The 18,585-nt window shown below is 44.6% G+C and overlaps 1 long non-coding RNA gene across 2 annotated transcripts in view; it reads left to right on the forward strand.

Annotated features, from left to right (window-relative positions):
* Nucleotides 1-18,585, forward strand: part of LOC309606252 — a 371,740-nt gene that overhangs the window by 292,280 nt on the left and 60,875 nt on the right. The window contains exon 6 of one of the 2 annotated variants that reach the window (XR_014231717.1): nt 1-18,585. This exon is cut by the window's right edge and continues 13,227 nt beyond it. The exons of the other annotated variant lie outside the window; for it this stretch is intronic. This is a non-coding gene — a long non-coding RNA (uncharacterized lncRNA). 2 annotated transcript variants of the gene reach the window in all.

Raw genomic sequence — 18,585 nt, forward strand, 5'->3', positions numbered from 1 at the left:
AAACCAAGGCCAGCTATTCATAAGTTCTCCAGAATGGGATCCATTGGTCCAGAAGTCACTTTTCATACATACAGAGAGTGATGCTCAAAGAACCAACTTCTTGCAACAAAGTCTGGGTGTGGCCTGTGCTTTCAGACACTCCGGAGTGCTGGGGGCTGCAGAGGATTCTCTGCATAACTAGAGTCCAATCTAACTCTGGCACCTGAGACCACAGCAAAGCAGCACAAGGTGTCAGGTCATGAGAGGGACGTGAAGGAGTGCAGAATCCCAGTGTGGCGGCAGTTCAGAGCTGGGGAGTTAGGGAGACCTTCCCTGAAGACACCCTGGAATCCTGCCCGGCCCTTGAAGAGCAAATCTGGGGGGTGGGGGAAACTGAGTGAGGTTTTTACTGTCAGAATATTGTAAAAAAATGGAGCTTTTCCTGAACTAGACTTACCAGGTGTTTTAGGGGTGGTGTAAATATGAGGATATATACACTACCTGGCAGTCAGGAGACGCCCCCAGCCCAGCAAGAGGCCATGGTGAGAGCAGATGAAGATCAAGGGAGACACAGGTCCCAGCTCCGTGCTTCTAGTACAGAGGGCAGGGCTGTCAATTGCTCTGCAGGCGGACCCGGCCAGCAGGGGCATTACGACAGGTGCCCAGGGGGCCGAGGAGACGAGTGCATATTTAGGGCCAGTGCATTTCACAAATCTCCGGGCTCCATTCACGGAAAATTCAGTAGGAAATGTCCCACCTAAAGTCCACACAAGACGGCATCCCCGAGGGTGGTCCATCCTGTACGGTGGTTCTTGCCCAGTCTACGTATGCCCTGGGGAGATGCTATCTGTAGTGAAGTAAGCCGGCAAACTCCACTCGATCAGACGAGATGGGTGCTCAGATAATGTTCACGAGGTGAAGGACCAGGCTATTATACTTAGATTTTGCTACTACCACAACCTTTTATATGTCACGTGTGGCAACACTGCAAAGTGCATCGCGCATTGACTGTAGCTCGGAATTCCTTCCATTCAAAGTGGGTTTTTATAGGCACATGTCTCTCCATGCTGTGTGGGTTGAGATTATTTTAAAAAGCAGTAAGAGGTCTCGCAATTGTCTTCTCTGACTTGCTCATTTTAAAAATCTATTCCCTCTCTTTCTTTCTTCCCTTCCTTCCCCTTCTTTTCCTTTCCCCTTGCCTATTTCTCTTTTTTCCTTCTTCCTTCTGTTGGCAAGGTGAACAAGATGCTTTCAAGGAACTCTGGCTGTGAGCATGAGCTCTACCTTGGGGCAGCTGAAGTCACATCGGGACCACATCTGATCCCTCTGATCTACTCCTCCTCCCCCTGCCTATATTTTATTTCTAACGCTACCTTTGAGTCTTGGCTTGTTTTTTCTCTATGGATTTTGTATTTGTCCCTTTTTGGAGTCTTTCAAGTTTTTTTTGACTGTGAGATACCACATGAAATATCTTTTACATGCTTATCCCAGCACGCATGGACAAATATACACACACATACATATAAAACAAATAAAATCATCGCTAAACAATACTTAACTTCATGCGGGATGCACTCTGACATTTTATATTCTATTCCGTTCTCCTCTGTTTCATCCCATCCATCCAATTTCACTTAAAAATAATTAACTGGATTCATTTCTTAACGCATTAATGGATAACTGGTAGTTTGAAAAACTCTTTTTTAAATGATCATTGACTTCTGAATTAGTTCCGTCTCTGAGTGGTCTTGGGTTTCTACCTGATTCCTGAATATTCTTGATTGGATTGTCTCCTTGAAATCCCAGCCAAAAATGATGAGACCAATAATATGTAGTAAAGAGCATGGAAACAAGTTTGACACGATTTTGTGGAAGCAGCCACATGAAATTAGTTTAGAACTGGAGGTCTCACATTTTATTCAATTTTTAAAATTTTTTTCTATTCTATTCTAAACCCCACCTGCATTTGGATGAAAATCCTGGCAGGCCCGTGCCTTTTTGCTCTCTATTATACAGGTGTGCACACTGGCCAGTCAGTGTGAACAATGGCAGTGGGTGATCCTTGTGAGTGTACCGAGACTCTCAGCTCAGTATCCGATTGGCTCTTGAGTAACCAATCTTTTGTTTAAGTCCCAAATGCAATCTGAGTTAGGAGATTAGAATATGCCATCTATCAGAGAAAGACAAATATCATATGCTATCGCTTATACGTGGAATCTAAAAAAAAAAGGATGGAAATGAAATTATATACAAAACAGACCCACAGACATAGAATACAAACTTATGGTTACCAAAGGGGAAGGGGGGGATAAATTAGGAGTTTGAGATTAATAGATACACACTATTGTATATAAAATAGATAACCAACAAGGACCTACTGTAAAGCACAGGGAACTATACTCAATATTTTGTAATAAACTATAAGGGAAACGAATATGAAAAAGAAAAAAATACGTATGTATATACATATATATAAAACTGAATCACTTTGCTGTACACCTGAAACTAACAACATTGTAAATCATTTATACTTCAATTAAAAAAAAAAAAGTTAGCCTTGAGAAGCAAAGCATGCCCATAGCAGAGCATTTTAGCTAGTGTAAAAAAAAAAGGCCATCTAGGGTTTTCATCACAATCCTGAACTTGGTTTAACATCACATCAGCCCTCAGTCAGCATGACAGTAGCCTGGTTCCTCTCCCACCTCCGGCCGTGCAGATGCCTCTGAAGGGGGTGGGCAGGGGCTGGAGATGGAGGAGTGGTCATGGGAACAGGGCCCTGCTTCCCGTGAGGGGATTGGGACCTGCCAGCTGAATAGAAAGGTACGTGTCCACATCGGGAGAATGATGTGAGAGGTCCCAGGTGGTGGGAACTGTCATGGACCCTCGTTGTCCTGTTCCCTCCTCCCTGGCAGGAGCCCTCTTGGACAGGATTCAAACTGGCTCTGGCCCACCTTCCCTTCTCTGGCCTGGCCTGTGTCTGGCCACAGGACGCTGGGAGTGCCGATCTAGAGGTAGCCGCCATCTGCTTTATCCTTTTCCTGTGAGTCAGGCAGAGGTCCACTGTCCCGCACACTGACTACCACAATCCTAGCCAGCTCTCTTGGGAAAAGAAGCAAGCATACTCCTTCCCCCCTAGAGGGCTTGTGTCTGGAAGCATGGTGACAGCCCTTCCAAAAAAAACCCCAAAAGCTCATCAAATCTTCCCTTGACCCTTTTATGTCTTGAAAGCAGGTGCAATGCTCAGAGCTGTGCAGTGAGCTTTCATTAATTTCCTTTGGAAATCTACATTCCTCTGACCACTCACTTTGAAATTTCCTACCTCGTGCATCTTGGCACCTCTGCTAAAACTTAATTTTTTTTCCTGTCACTTTATGAAAAATATTTAGAATGACAGGAGGTTATAAAGAAAAGGTAAACTGTTTTGCATCATAACCCTTTGTGTTACTGTAAACCAGGTCAAATCAATCAACCTCAAATAAAATATTCTGTTGCATTATTTAATTATGCCTTGCTTTACAGTAGATCTGATTTTTCAAAATCCCTGTAAACTTACCCTCTGAATAATCTTTTCATATTTAGGATTTGCTACTAAAATAATGGCAAAACAAAATCTGTAATCCACTCTTTTCTGTGTTCACAAATGGAATCTTAAAACAGGTATTCCAAGAAAAGAGGACATGGTATCCTTTTTCTCAGTGACCACAATAGTACTTGGAGGGTTAAGTTCAAGGTATAGCTCCCTACCCCCCTACCATCCCCCATCCCACCACACTATGAAGTAATGGGAGGAAGAGGGGAGCCCAGTTAAGCCACGAATTGAGTCAGGAAAATAAGGGATCACCATGGTGCAGGGGCTCGGGCTGGAGAGAACAGGGCTGGGGCGGGGGGGGGGCGGTCCATAAGGATGCAAAGAGGACCTGAGGCCTTTTGTGTTCCAGGCTCCTCTCATCCACTTGCCCACTTTAGCCTGGCCTTCGGGTAACTCAGCGTGTCCCGGTCTCTCTGCATCCTGCTAGCTCCTTTCTTCTCCTGGGTCTTACGGCCAGTAATGGGAAGATAATTGTCATCTGGTTTTGATCCAACCTTCCAGGTGGCAATATTTTCCTATTTTTCCTTCTTTTGATGGCAATTGAAATATTTTTACAATTCAACAGCTACTCTTGAATAATGAGAGTTTGGTTTGGAGGATGGGGTTTTCCAGGTGGAGGTCATACAGAAACACTTTGTGGATCGTAAAGGAACACGTAGAATAAGTATAACCTGAGGAGAAGATATTGCTATTTAAAAAACTAAATGACTTCATCCACTTGTGCATTATAAGGGACTGCAGTTTTTATCTCAGAGAAGATGGCTCTTTTGTTTAAGAAAGCCAATTAATAAACCTTTGGGTTAGGCTCCAAAGCCTAGTCTGCAGTGGCGGATTGAGACAAAAGAGAATTAAATCTCTCTGCATCATAGAGCAGAAGCCTTGACCCACGTGATCTAATTCCAGAGCTGGGTCACAATTAAAGCAGCACAGTCGGAGCTGGAGTCCCAGATTCGCATCTCCTGAGTCTGTCTTTGCCAGGGTCTAAGAACAGAGCCCGTGGTTCTGGTGCCTCTAGGTGCCCTTCTTCCAAAAACCATTCAATCTCCTCCATCTGGCAACCCTCTTCACCGCTTTCCCCCTGCCCTCCCTCCTGCAGGATTTGCCACTCATGGGTTGGGTTTGCAGAGCAGTAGCCTCTGGAAGGTCCAGTCTGTTCTCACTGGGACTGTGCCTCTGAGAATTCTCTTCTAGGCTACTGTCTTTTCTCACCCAGTAGAGGAAGGAGAAGCAGAAGCCTGGGGAGAAACACTCACTTGCTTAACCCCAGATGGGGGTGATGGGAAAGATGATCAACTCTCACATGTCAGTAATTTTTGTTCCTTCCTGAAAGTTACTGGAAATTACCTGGAAAGGAAAAGCATTTAGCTACTCTGGGAACTTAGGGAGTAAGACAGCAGTAGGGTGCGTTGGGGATCGAGTATGATCTATGTGGCTCCCAGGAGGTACCCAAAAAGGGGGCCGGAAGGAGAGTTCTTGTGCTGGGAGGAATTGATGGTTTTTAGGAACAATGGTATCTGGCATTGAATTTGATATGGTTTCTCTCATAGCCTAAAATTTCCTGCTCTTGTCTTAAAATCTTCGGTAAAAGCCTGTTAAATTCAACCACTGGTGGTTCTCTGGGGAATGAAGAGGAGGAACCACAGTCCAAGGTTGAGATGGAGCAAGCAGCTCGAGGGTGGAGGGAAGGAGCCAGGGCGAGAGAGGAGACCAGAGACTGGACTTCCAGACAAAAGAAGGGGGGTTTCTGTGGGGGGGGACCCAGGTGATGTGAGACAGTGATGCCTATGGGTCATCCACAAAGCAGATCATTCACCTCCAGGAACTAAGAGTTGTCTCAGCTCCCGAAGTCAGCCCTGGGCATGTCCAGCCCTAATGTGAGAGGGGCAGGTGTCCGATCATTATCCTCACCTCACCCTGGTCCCCCCAAGGCTGTCCCCGTCGCATCGCTGCAGTCAGCAGCAAAGATAGCATCCTCTGATGACCTGCAGATAACTGCCTAAGACAGCGTTTCTTCTCCATGGGAGTAGACACATGTTCTCTCCCTCTCTCTCTCTCCCTCCCTCTCTCCCCCTTTCTCCCCTTCTTTTGACTGATTCATTTGACACTCCCAAGGCAACCTTTCACTCACAGATTTTCTTTTAACCTCCAATTTATTCCCTTCACTTTTAACTCTTGCTTAGTTGCTTCCAGAAATATACTTCTTTCTCTCTCTCCAGTCTCCTTTGTTTTTCCTCCTGCCCCTCCCTGTCTCTCTTGCTCTTTCTTTCAATGTGTGAGAGGAAAATAAAACTGACTCTAATTATGGAGGATGCATAAGTAGTGCTAGGGATACACCTGCAGCAGAAGAAAGGCACCCCGTAAGTTTCCAAGGGAAATGACACGTCTTGAAGAGCCAGCGCCATCAACCTCAACAGCCCTTGAGGTAACCCCAAAGCCTCCTTCAAAAGCACCGCACAGGCTCCATCTACCTCCTTATCTTTCTCCAGTTAATCTTACTTTCCTCAAGAATGAACGTTCACGTCAAAAAAAAAAGACATTTCATCTTACTGTTCTACTGTTTGGTTTAATTACCGGTATCACACAGTGATTGTTTTCTGCAAAGTTTTCTTGCAACTATAGCATAGTGGAAGCACATTACGGGTTAGAGAGGCATTTGTGGGCTAGGCCAGAGCACTATTTATAACATCGTTTCTACGGGAAAGCCTATTCCAGGTCCCAAGCAGCTCACTTAAAAGTGAACTTTTTGATTATAGCTTGGATCAAAGCTTGCACCTGGGGAAGTGCTTGGTCATGCATCTACGGGATAGGCTTGTGATGGCTGCATCCATGCGTGTTTCCATCAGCACACAGCTCTCTTACCTGTTCTCAGTAACACATGGCTATGGGTCATGCTCTGGGCAACTTGCTAAAACGCAGAATCACTTGCAAAAAGGCAGGGGGATCCCTACTTTACGTAAGGGGCTCCCGTTCACGTATATAGTTCTGGGACTTTGCTTCTGGACACGAGAGGTGGTTTCCAGGAGAACATTGTTTATTCATAGGGAGCATAATCCTCCGGAGGGCTCAGAAGTCAACCCCTTTCCTGGCGGACCCCAGGAGCGGTGTTTTATGGTGGGAAATGCACAAGTGCTCTTTCCATGGCTCCTGTGGGTCATCTTGAGTTAGTCAACTTAGCTTTTCAAACCCCTTCACAACAATTATTTGGGGAAGATGTGTGTAATAAGCATCACACGCACACGCACACCCCTCCCCATTCATTTTCCAATCCCTTGTGATTCTTTGGCTGCACTAGGGTTGGCCAATGGAGGCTGTTTTCTGAACCTAAGAGCAGTTTGCTTTATGGATTGGGAACTTTAATCTTCAGAGCATTTACCTCCAGTGACGATCATCTGGGGAAAAAGAAATTGCCAGGGCAATGTTGTCCCAGGCCCCAGCTCCCAGAATGAGTCCCCTGTGGAGAGCCATTTACACTTAGGAAGAAATGTGATCACCTCATGCTTACTGGGGTGTTTGGGGTGATTTGAATTGCAATGCAGTGTATCCAATCCACAGAGTAGAGAAAACTGAACCAGTATCATTAAAGCTCTGAGTGTTGAAATAAGTGGCCTGGGCCTGGCTTTCCTGGCAATAAAAAAATTCAGCTGGTAGCAGCAGAATAAAAGAAGCCCTACTAAATATTGCCTGCGCCAGCTTCTCTGTGTGCATGTGTGTATGTGTATGTGTGTACGTGAGTATGTATACACACACACACATATTTTTTCTTCTGGTCACTGCTTTTTCTCTCTTAGATACATGACTTGTGGGAGGAACCAGATTGTTCCTCTGAGGGGCAGGAATATTTGCAAAGCCTCTAAATTCTTTTCCAGCTCCCTCTGAAAGATAAGGAGCTGAGGTGCCCTGGGGCTGTTGCAGGAGGGTTGTGTCCACACAGCATTAGCACTTCCTGATATACAGGCACCTTTGAAGCTGCTGGCAGCACCGCCCTTAATAACATTCTTCTTTACAAAGTGCTTGTTGTTAAATATTTATGAGGCCTTGCAAGATGGGCCCCTATCCCTGCCTGGGAATACATAAATGCCAGGTTGCTCTGCAGAAGGGAGACCTGCGGGTCTTTCCACCCCCTTCTCTGTGATGCTGCACGGCTCTGGGCTGATGACATCACTGCCTAGTGGAAGGGTGCTGCGGAGGTGTGGGTTCCAGAGCCAGAGCGGGACGGGGGTGGGAGGGGACGGGGTAGGACTTTTCCCGGCCGAGCAGGCTTTGCTCCTACCATCACAACATTTTAAATATTAACAGGAGCCAAAAATACGCTCATAAAAAATGAACAAAACTAAAATAAAAGGAAAGGCGATAGACTGGGGTGGGAGGGACGTTTGCAGTAAAGGTGACGAATGAAAAGCTAGTGGCTCTTCTCGTCAGCCCCTCGCGTCTCAGGTAGACAGGTGTTCAGCAGGAGGGCACAGCCACTGGTTTCCTGAGCTGGGCTGTGTCTGCACAGCACCTGAGGATCCGGCCACCTGAAGCTCCCGGTGCAGAAGGGCTGGAGCGGGGCCAGGGCGTCTGCATGTCTCTGCAGCCCCCAGGTGAAACCGAGCTGTTGCTGGTCCTCGGGGGGAGGCGGGGCCCTCGCCGTGCAGCCCAACAGAGCTTTCTGTGATGACCGACATGGTCCATATCCGTGATGTCCGGTCCAACCCAGCGGCTGCCAGCACATGTGGCTACTGAACCCTCGAAATGTGGCCAGTTGACTGGGGAACTGACATGTTAGTTTTATTCCATTTTAATTAACGTAAATGTAAATAGTCTCTTGTGACTTTTGGAGGAGGAAGAAGGAGGTTTCTGCCTGTTGTCTTGGTGGCCAGCTCTTATCAGTGAGAGGTGATGTCTGGAACTTGTCTGCCGCCCAAGGTGAAGCGCGGTGGAGCCCAGGGCACCCGGCAAGCTGAGGCAGGCTGGGCTGCAGCCTTGCTCCCGGCTTCCAGGTGGCACCTTCTTGGCCCAGCTGCCAACCTGCCTCTCTCCTGCCCACCCTGCCCTTGGCACAGATTAGACCCTGTGCCATGAGACACGGGTGAGGCCGGGGTCCCACCCAGGTCACATGTCCTTGCTAGTATCACAACAGCATGGTGCTTAGCACCCTTTTGCGGACACCCACTCCACGGAGCCTGTGTGTCCCCATCCGCCCCCGCGGCCCACGGGCACCCCTCCTCCCTGACTTTGGTTTGGGCTGTTGACAGGCTTCTCGTGAACAGGTGAGGCCACGGGACGTGGAGAGAGCGGGCACCAGCTTCAGACAAACACAGGTTCAAAACCTGACTTGCTTCTTCCCACCTGTGTGGTCTTGGGCAATTGCAACTTCCCTGAGCCTCAATTTCCTCACCTAAAAAATAGAGCTATGATTGTATCTACCCTTCAATAATGCTTTGAGGACTAGAGGTAATATTTACGAAATGTGCTCAGTAAATATCTGCTGCTGCTGCTAATAATAATAATATTAAATTCTATGCCTGATTTCTTCAGCTGGCCCACTGGCTCCATCTCCACTTATTCCTATTATTATTCTCTTCTTTCAATGATCCCACCGTTGATGTCCCCAAATCTTTAAAAAACAAAATAAATGAAGGCAGGGTATAAATTCCTAAGAGGAATTGCCAGATTTACTTTATTAAGTAGAGCACATGTGAGAGAAAATACCAGTAGAGAAAAAAAATCTTGGAATTGTTTTTAGTCCTGCTAATCATTGAATAAATGAAAAGAAAATCACTGCTCAAACTATTAAAGCATCTGTAAGAGCAGTATAAACTCTGTGCTGGTGGCACTGTAAATTGGGGCAATAATTCTGGAAAGTAATCTGGCAAAACTCATTCATGCAAGGACCATGTACTGAGTGCCAACCAAATTTCAGATATTTTGTTAGGCTCTGGGGATACAGAAATGAGTAAGAGCAGATCTTTATCCATAAAAGTTTATAGAATGAGCATTATGGAACACGTGTCCTCACCAAAAATGCAGCCTACTTCTTGACTCAGTAACCCCAAAGAAGTAATTTTTTAAAATATTTTCTTACAGTGATGTGCTTTGCTATGCCATCTACTATAGTGAAAAACTAGCTATTCCCCCAGATAACCAACAACTAAGAAATGTTTAAAATCATAATAAATTATCAACAGTAAAATGTAACATTGACATTCAAATTACAAACATGAGAGCTATGGAGACGTTGAAGATACTGTCAAATGAAAAGAACACAAAATACATTGACTATGAAAAATGATAGATGAACAAATTAAGAATCAGATATCAGTACATGTTAGAAATGGGGTTTTATGTTTTGAATGGAGCTTTACATTGTGGCAGTCATTAGAGCTGCTGATGCACACGGCCTCCACTAATCCTACGTCACCGCCTTCCTGCTTCCCGGATCGTGGTTTCAAGGGAGGATGGCAAGTCCCTGACCCCTGAAGTTAAGCAGGATCATGAAACTTGCTTGAATAAACGACATGGAAGTAGAAGGGCCACCCAGTACAGCTTGGTGAGAGCTGTAAAAGCCAGTCCTCTTAAGCTGGACCACTCACATCCCCTTGCCTGCCATGGCAACCAACTACAGTCCCCATGTCAGATGCTGCATCCGCCTGCATCCTGGAGGGAAGAGGTAGGCAGCAGAGTCCTAAACAACCGGAAATGCATATTTACCATGAGTGAAGGTAAATCTTTGTTATTTTTAGCCCTGCAGATTTCTTAACCAATATCCTGATCAATACAGGTATCTGTATTGTTTACTAATTTTTAAATTGTATCGATCACGTATTAATTCTAAAATGATAAGAATATGGCCTCGTAGAGCTGTGCCACAGATCACAAGATGCCATGCTCTGACCTTGGAACTCACCATTCAGGGGGCCTCCTCACATTCCATAAACATTAATGAGTTTGGACATCACTTTCCATGTTCTAATTTGGCAATTCTAAAACGTTGTGGTCTCAAAATCCCTTTATACACTTTAAAATAATTGAAGTCCTCAAAGAATGATTATTATGTGTGGGTTATCGCGATCAATATTTGCCATATTAGAAAGAAAAACTGAAAAGAGAGAGATTATTTATTAATGTAAAACAATAACCCCTTTATAGAAATGTATTCATGAAAAATAACCATAGTTTCCAAAATTTAAAAAAATTAGTAAGAAAATGTCATTATTTTACATTTAGCAAATCTCTTTAATGTCTGACTTCAGTTGGATTCTCAGATCTGCTTTTGCATTCAATCTGTTGGAATAGGTTGTTTTGGTTGAAGCAGATGAGGAAAATCTGGCCTCACACAGTTGTACAGTAGAAAAAAGAAGTATCCTAATAGGCTTTTCCAGTAACTATGGATGTTCTTCTTTGTTACTACACCAAAACTTGACAGGTGGTAGTAGTTTTTTAAAGGTCAACTGCAGTGTGAACTCTGAAACTGTGTCAGTGAACGTCTCAAAGTCTGTTATATAAAAATTCACGGGTCTATCTTGCACTCTTGATGGATCTTTTACCCGTCTGTGATTTTATAACATCAGGCATTGGCCATTTGGAAAATGCTGGTTTGTTGAGTTATTCAGATCATCCCAAAGTTGACACATTTCATAATATAATATCAAAAGTCACATTTATTAATATAACTACTGATTATATCAGAAAAGTATTCTTGAGTATTGGGAAGCTGTCAAGCTCATGGTGGCAGATACACGTTTTTTTAAAAATTCTGATTTTTGCTCAGAAGCTCATATTTTATCACTGGCAACAAATACTGTCAGTTGTTTTCCTTTAAGTGACAGCTCACTTTGCTCATTTTAAAGAAAATGTCTGCCAAATGCCTGAGTCTGAATAACCATGGCTTGTCTAGAATTTTCTCTTTCAAGCAAAAACTGGGTTCCAACAACAAAAAAAGTAGCTAGTTGAACCCATAACTCAATCACCTTGAAATAATCATCCTACTTGGTTTTGCGGCATATGTGCATTATGGGTACATCAGTTTCTCAACAGAATATTAAAAGGGTCTGTATTTAAGGGTTGAGATTTAATAAAATGAATAATTTTTACCGTTTCATTAAAGCGCGCTCCTAAGTGAACTGGCTTTTTATTTTTCTGTCTGTGGGCCTATGGTGGTGAAGAACAATATACTGGCCACTAAGACGTTTTGGTGCCACTGCTTGATTCCTGCTGAGGAGCCAGCATTTTTACCCACCATTGCTTCTGGATCACCCATGCAGGCATCAATGGAGCGGAAAAGCCAAATAGCATTCTTAGTATAACGTGAAAACGATTTTGACCCTCACGGGCTCCCGAGAAAGTGTTGAGGATGCCTGGAGACCTGCCATCCTGTCATGCCGCGTGGGCCGCTGCAGTGGAACGCCAGTCTCCTTCCCCTTCCTGCTCTCGGTACTGTTATCTATTGGGCTCCAGTTTCCTCGTCTGCAAAATAATAGCGTTCGTTCACTCATGCATGTGTTTATTCGTTCAACAGATATTTATAAACTGTTATGTGCACCCCCTGTGTGAGGCACTGGGGAATCCAGCCAAGAAAAGGCAGACAAAGTCTTTGAACTCATTTCATAGTCTAGATGGGACCAAAACAGTACCTATGCATGTCTCTGTGTGTGTGTGTGTGTGTGTGTGTGTGTGTGTGCATTTATTTAGATAAAAATGATATATAAACATTTAAAAAATCATACATGAGTGAAACCAGTACAGACGGTGGTATGTGCTAGAAATGACATGAACCAAAGTGCTCTGATGGGAATGGTCGGTGGGGCGGGGTGTGGGGAGGACCACAGTGGACCCAGGATGGGCAAGGAAACCTCTGTTCTGAGAAAGAGACACTTGAGCTGAGACATAAAGATGAGACGGTACCAGCAGGCACCTTTCCGACCCTAATTTCCTGTCATTTTGACAGAGCCCCACGGGGAACCTCAGACGTTTCTTTGGGATATAAAAGGGGTGGTTCAAGAGGACTTGGAAAGGGGTAGATAAGATTAATATCAGTCAACATTTATTAAGCACATATTACCTCCTTAAAGCAGGTTTTAAGGGCCTTACTTGTAATAACTCCAGTAACACAGTAACTCCATGAAATAGAATTCTATGATTTCCACTTTGTGCAAGATAAAATCAAGGTCCAGAGGTTACACAGGTAGGCGGTACTAGAGGCAGGATTCAAACCCAGGGAGTCTGAATGTCGAGGTATTAGCCGCTCCCTGCAGTACGTAGGAAACACTGTACCATTTCATAAAACATACAGAAACCCCCTAGATGGGTATCTATTATCACTAGTGTTGCTATAAATGCAGTTTAAAAATACATGTGTCTAATGGACACCAAGGGGGGAAAGGGGAGGTGGGATGAATTGGGAGATTGGGATTGACATATATACACTAATATGTATAAAATAATAACTAATTAGAACTTGCTGTATAGCACAGGGACCTCCACTTCACTGTACAGTAGAAACTAGCACAACATTGTATAACAACTATACCCCAGTTAAAAAAAAACACGTGTCTAAATAATACAAACTGAGTTGATTTTAAAATATTTCAGAAATTACAGGACATGTTATCTATAGACATGACTAAAATTGGAATAGTGGTAAGAGGAATGAAGTTTGAGCTATATAGAAGGGGTCAGGGAAGGAAAAGTACCGGGGATTAACTGTCTGCTTCTGGCCTCGTTCTGAGCCTGAAGGAGAAGGTTAAGTATCTGAGCTTGTGTGAGGAGCCGGCTCTGTACAGCTGCTCACACCTGAGGCGCTACTCTAAGAGCAAAGCAGGGAGAACGCTACTCACGACGCATGTCTAGGGGGCAAACCTCAGGACCGCTCTTTTTGATCAATTTGCTCCAGCTGCCTCTGCGCTCTGAAAGATGCGTCCACTGGCCTGTTCCTGAAATCCTTTCTTACATCTTACGAAAGTCTTCTCTCCTCACACATGCACACACTAATCTTGGCCTAAGGAGGGTTGGTGCCCCAGGTCTGGCTGTATTTCCTGTGAAAAGCAACACTGTTCTAAGAGCTGGTATTTAAATACTCTACTGGAATGTTTTGTAACTGAGCACCGGCGCGGTCTGCAAAGCCCGAGGTTTTATTAGTGGTGGCTTCTCGACTTGCTGTTACAGTCATGCAATCACAGGACACAGGTGTGCTTGGTCTTGACTTTCCCTTTCAAGAAACTTCTCTTTTTCTTGAGTAGCGTCCTTTAAGTTTGTTCTATTTTCTCAGGATGGATTTCAAATCTGGTCTTTTTTGTTTGCTTTTGTAACCAGCAGATAAGGTTCTGGAGAAACCAAACTAGAAGACAATCTGAATAAGAGTGTCTAGGAAATCGGTAGTTTTCATAATTTGATAGATGCTGAAGTGGATGTATCAGTTTGAAGAGGAAGGTTAAGTTGGAGTCAGCGCTGTGGAGGTTTTTGAGCGATAGGTCCCGGTTCATTTTGACAAACCAGCTGACGTATCCTGTCAGCAGAGACAATGAGGATTCTAAAAGTCTGATTTGTTGTAGATTCATGTCTCCTTTTTAGAGGGTGCGTTGGGCAGATGCAACCTGGATCTGGATGTTTTAACCCTGTTCTGCATGGAACACCATCTCAGCCTCATGAAGGGGATGGGATTACTCATTCCATCAACCGGTGTTCAGAGAGCACCTACTATGTGCAGGATGCAGGAATCATGCTGGGCACTGGAAAGACAGCGAACAAGGAGGCATTGCCCCACAGAGCTGGCTGCCTCACTGCTGCTGTGAGTGACATGTTATTACAGAAGTTAGTCCTGCTGACATACAGATACAGTGAAGCCTATGCTGTTAGCATAGATGGGAAAAGTCTTTATGATGAAAGGCCTAAAGATATGCCATTATTATTATTATTAATTACAGCTGACAGTGGGTAATGGTGGTAACAAGACCCGCATGTATATTAAGGTTTCCTTGTACCAAAAGGAGGATGGGTTTCTCATAAGAATCTAGTAGATACAAATTTTAGGTATGAATTCTTTCCTCTTCTCCTTACCCCCAAACACTCAGTTTTCTTGTGCCGTGAGCTTTCATGCCAAAATCTGGGCAACGGTTCCCTGTAAGCATTGTCCTTGGGGGAGGGTGGGCAATTATTACAACAAAGAAGTCCATTGTCTAATTACATATATAATTTAATGCGCAGCAGAAACAAAAGTCTTGGAAATGAAAACTTTCCATTTGTAAGTGCTGGGCTTTTGGAGAGAAACAAAGTATCAGGGCATGAAATGTATTCTACACCAACTATTGGATGGAATATATTACATGATGGAATGAAAGTTAGATTTCACATGACCAGAAGAGATGACCAGAACCCTTTCTGGTTACAATGGTTTCCAGAGAGATGCGGAAGTGGGCATGGACAAAACGTCACCGTTATGGGCCCCACTGCCTAGGAGCCCTCTCCACACCATCCCAGAGCCAGTGGTGGGTGGACGGCACGTGGTGGACGAATAGCCAGATAGGTTCAACATGAGGAGAAAAGGGGAGGCTGACACCTTCCTTCCTGGGTCCTCAGCTATGGAGAGTCCAGGTAAAGGAGGTGCCTGGAAAAATGGGCCTGGGGCCCTTTCACAGAACCCTGGCACTCCATGTGGTCCCAGGGAGCAGATGAGAGGTCCTGAGCCCCCAGGGAGGCACCGAAGGACGAGCAAGCGCAGAGAGAATTGAAACGGCCTGTGCTTGGGACAAAGATGACTCAGAGAGTTTGCTCCTGTCTGTCCCAGGACACGCTGGGATAGTGGGTGTCAGCAGAGACACCAGGGGAGGTGATGAGGACCGGAAGAGGCAGGCTGGTCCCATCCCAGAGGGAACCGGCAAAGGCGGAGGATGGAGATAGACCAGTAACAATGCCCTCAACAGCCCTGGATGACACCCAGCCTGCCAGCCTCCTTCTTCCCCTCACCCCGGTCAAGGTCAGTCAGGGAGGGGGGGGCACAGAACGGAGCACTTAGCCAAAATACGTTGTTTTAAACTAGAAGAAACAGACCAGCTTGAAGGGTCCAGGTTAAGTTTTCCACAACAGAGTACAAATGAAGGCTTAGGAAAGCTCAGTAATGGAGAAATATTGACATTCCATCTCAGTACATGTGAATTTGTGACACAGCAAGGTTGTGACAGTCGACATAATGGTTGATTCCCTCGTGGTTTGCACTTTGTTAGAGCTGCATCTGAGTGTTGGCTTAGATGAGAGCTCTAAGGTGACGTGTTGGCAGCAGGAGCTACAATCACTTAATCTGTAGGTGAACAATGGACAGGGTTTCTAAAGAGTTAACATAGGAAAGAGACGATATATATATCATGTATGTATTCAATCCCTGATGTGATTTCTGTCTGCAGTGGGGGAAACAAATCACATCCCTGACCAGACGAAATCTAAGCATTTTGTGGGTGAGTTGAAATTTTTAGTGAGTGCAAAGTTGCTTTGGATGACCTGCCAAGTTGATGCGTAGCATGAGTACGCCCTCAGTGTGCCCAGATCAATATAAATATGGACATCCCAGTGTGAATTAGGCAGGAAAAGTGGGACAATCTGACAGCCCCTTGCTGAGACACAGCGGCTCCCATCCCCTGGAAGGGCCTGAATAGCTGAGTGCAGCCCTGATGGACTACAGGAAAGAAAACAGCAGCCTGGAAATGCAGATGCTTTGGAGATGTTCGCTTGACAGACTGAAGCCTGTTTGTCATCTGGGCTGTCACCTATCAGAGCTTTAAATAGGAACCTCTATAGGATGTTACATAACCTGCTGGCTCACAACAGCCCCAGTGGAACGGAACCCAGGGTACCACGGAGGAGAAGCCGGCTGTGAGATGAAAGACGAGGCCCTGCTCTCCTTCCCCTTGATGGATTCCATGCCTCCGGCATCGGCATGCTTGAACACACAGCAAGGGGATGGAGACACATGCTCTTTAGGGCCTATGTCCATCAAGAGAAGAAAATTAGTCATGGCAAAGTTGGGAACAGAGTGGGAGAGAAAGGAGCAGGTTGCCTGTGGGGCTGGGCACTTGGGACAGTGCCCTGGGCGATGTAGGGACCTCACCCCCTTTCTGTCCTCCATCTACTTGATTGACGCTGCCCCTCCCCAACACCACTGGCCAACTGAAGGCTGAGAGTTGAACTCCATTTCCCCCTTCTGGGAAGGGATGTAGCTTCAGTCACACAAGACTATAATATGAGTTGAAATGTTCACAGGTTGGAAATCATGTAATGGTATGAGCTTTGGAGATGTCCTGTGGGCACAGTGTTGCTGGTTTGATTTGTACACTCTTCCAAGGAGGACGCAGCCCTTTGCTGATCCTTCCAGAAGGGAGAGGTTAAGTCAAGCAGAAGCCAGTCAGGGAATAATCAGTACAGAAGTACCTTGTTATATGCAATCGGTGTAATCCTGAGAATTTACATGTAAAGTTTGGTGATGAGTTTTATTTTAGAGACCCTGGAGGAGCTGGCTATTTTAAAGAATTCTGATGTAAGAGTAAAGAATTCCAATTCTATTGTGATGGGATGACTTACTCCCTATTCCTTAATTTATCTGTTCTGTAAATTTGAATTTTGCATATTAAGTTTTTCTTATCTCACTTATATTACCCACGCACTGCTGAGTCATCAGAGGGCATGAAGCAGAGAGTGAGATTTTGGATGTAAGTTTTCACATAATCATGATTATTTCACTAAAAAGAAGAGCCTTGTTGATAGGTTAAGGGGCTGTACTCAAGTGTGTGGAATTTTCATACATTCTTTGTGGCCACCTTGTGTTATATAGGGGTGACCACATTATCAGGCGTGACAGGTTATGTATGGTGCACGTAATCTGTAGCTGCAAATTCACATGAAATGATTGTTGAGACTGTCATGCTTTTGCAATGTGGTGGCAGCTCTACCAATAGAGGAGCAGGTATGGCTGGCAATATCCAGTTATAGTACACTATTTACAAAGTGACAGCAATCATTTCCCTTGTTTAATCTCCTCCCACACTGTTGGGTTTGCCCACACAACTTGTGTTGGCCAATGAAATACTAGCAAATGTAACTTAAGCAAAGGCTTGAAAATTGCTTGTGTTTTGTGGCTTGCTCTCTCTTGCTCCTCTGGTGAATGCTGTGACTACTACCATGAGAAGAAGCCCAGGCTAGTCTTTTTGACGACAAGAGATGTGCAAATGAGTCATCTTTATTGCCCCATAGAGAGCCTCAACCAGCAAGTAAGGAAAGCCATCCTGGACCATATAGCCCTAGCTGAGTCACCAGCTGATCACAATGATCAACCAAACCATCCCAGACAAGAACTGCCTAAGCAACCCACTGGAACTCCTAAAAAATAGTAAATGTTTGTTATTTAAAGCCACAGTTTTGGGGTTATTTGTTATGCAGCAAAAACTAACAGATACACGAGGTAGGCACAGTGAGTTACAAGTGTGTTTGTATAAGGGGGGAGGGTCATTGTCTGGATGACTTATGCACTGACAACTGTAACCTATCAATCAATTGATTATATAATGGGAAATTTGAAAACTAAAGAATTAATTAAGAGACGTTCACATGGATGATGGCTGAATTATACAGAGATATATTAAATAATTAACCTAGCTACGTATGTCAATAATTGACATATTTGTGACACAGGTGTGACATTATCTCACGAGGGAATTAGCACATTCTTGTAGCTTTAGATAGCTACTGGCAGAGTCTCAGAGTTGGTCCCATTCTTCACTGGCTTCCCTTGGGCTCCACATTTGTCCCTGCAGTCTGGTCCTCATCTTACGTGATAACAATGTCTGTAGAGTGTGTTGGCTACCAGTGAGCCTCAATATTGCTCTGTATTTATTTAGATCCAATTTATGTCGTTTTAAGCATTTTCCCTTAAAAGCTGCAGCTGCTACTGTTATGTCATTGTTAATTTAAAAAAATTTTGCTATTCCTATATTTTTGTATGTGCACATCTGCACGTGGCATAGCACTTGCTTCAGTCTTGTTTGGAAAAGTAA

This window comes from Balaenoptera borealis (genome assembly GCF_965194805.1).
Source record: "Balaenoptera borealis genome assembly, chromosome: 11".
Lineage (NCBI taxonomy): Eukaryota > Metazoa > Chordata > Mammalia > Artiodactyla > Balaenopteridae > Balaenoptera > Balaenoptera borealis.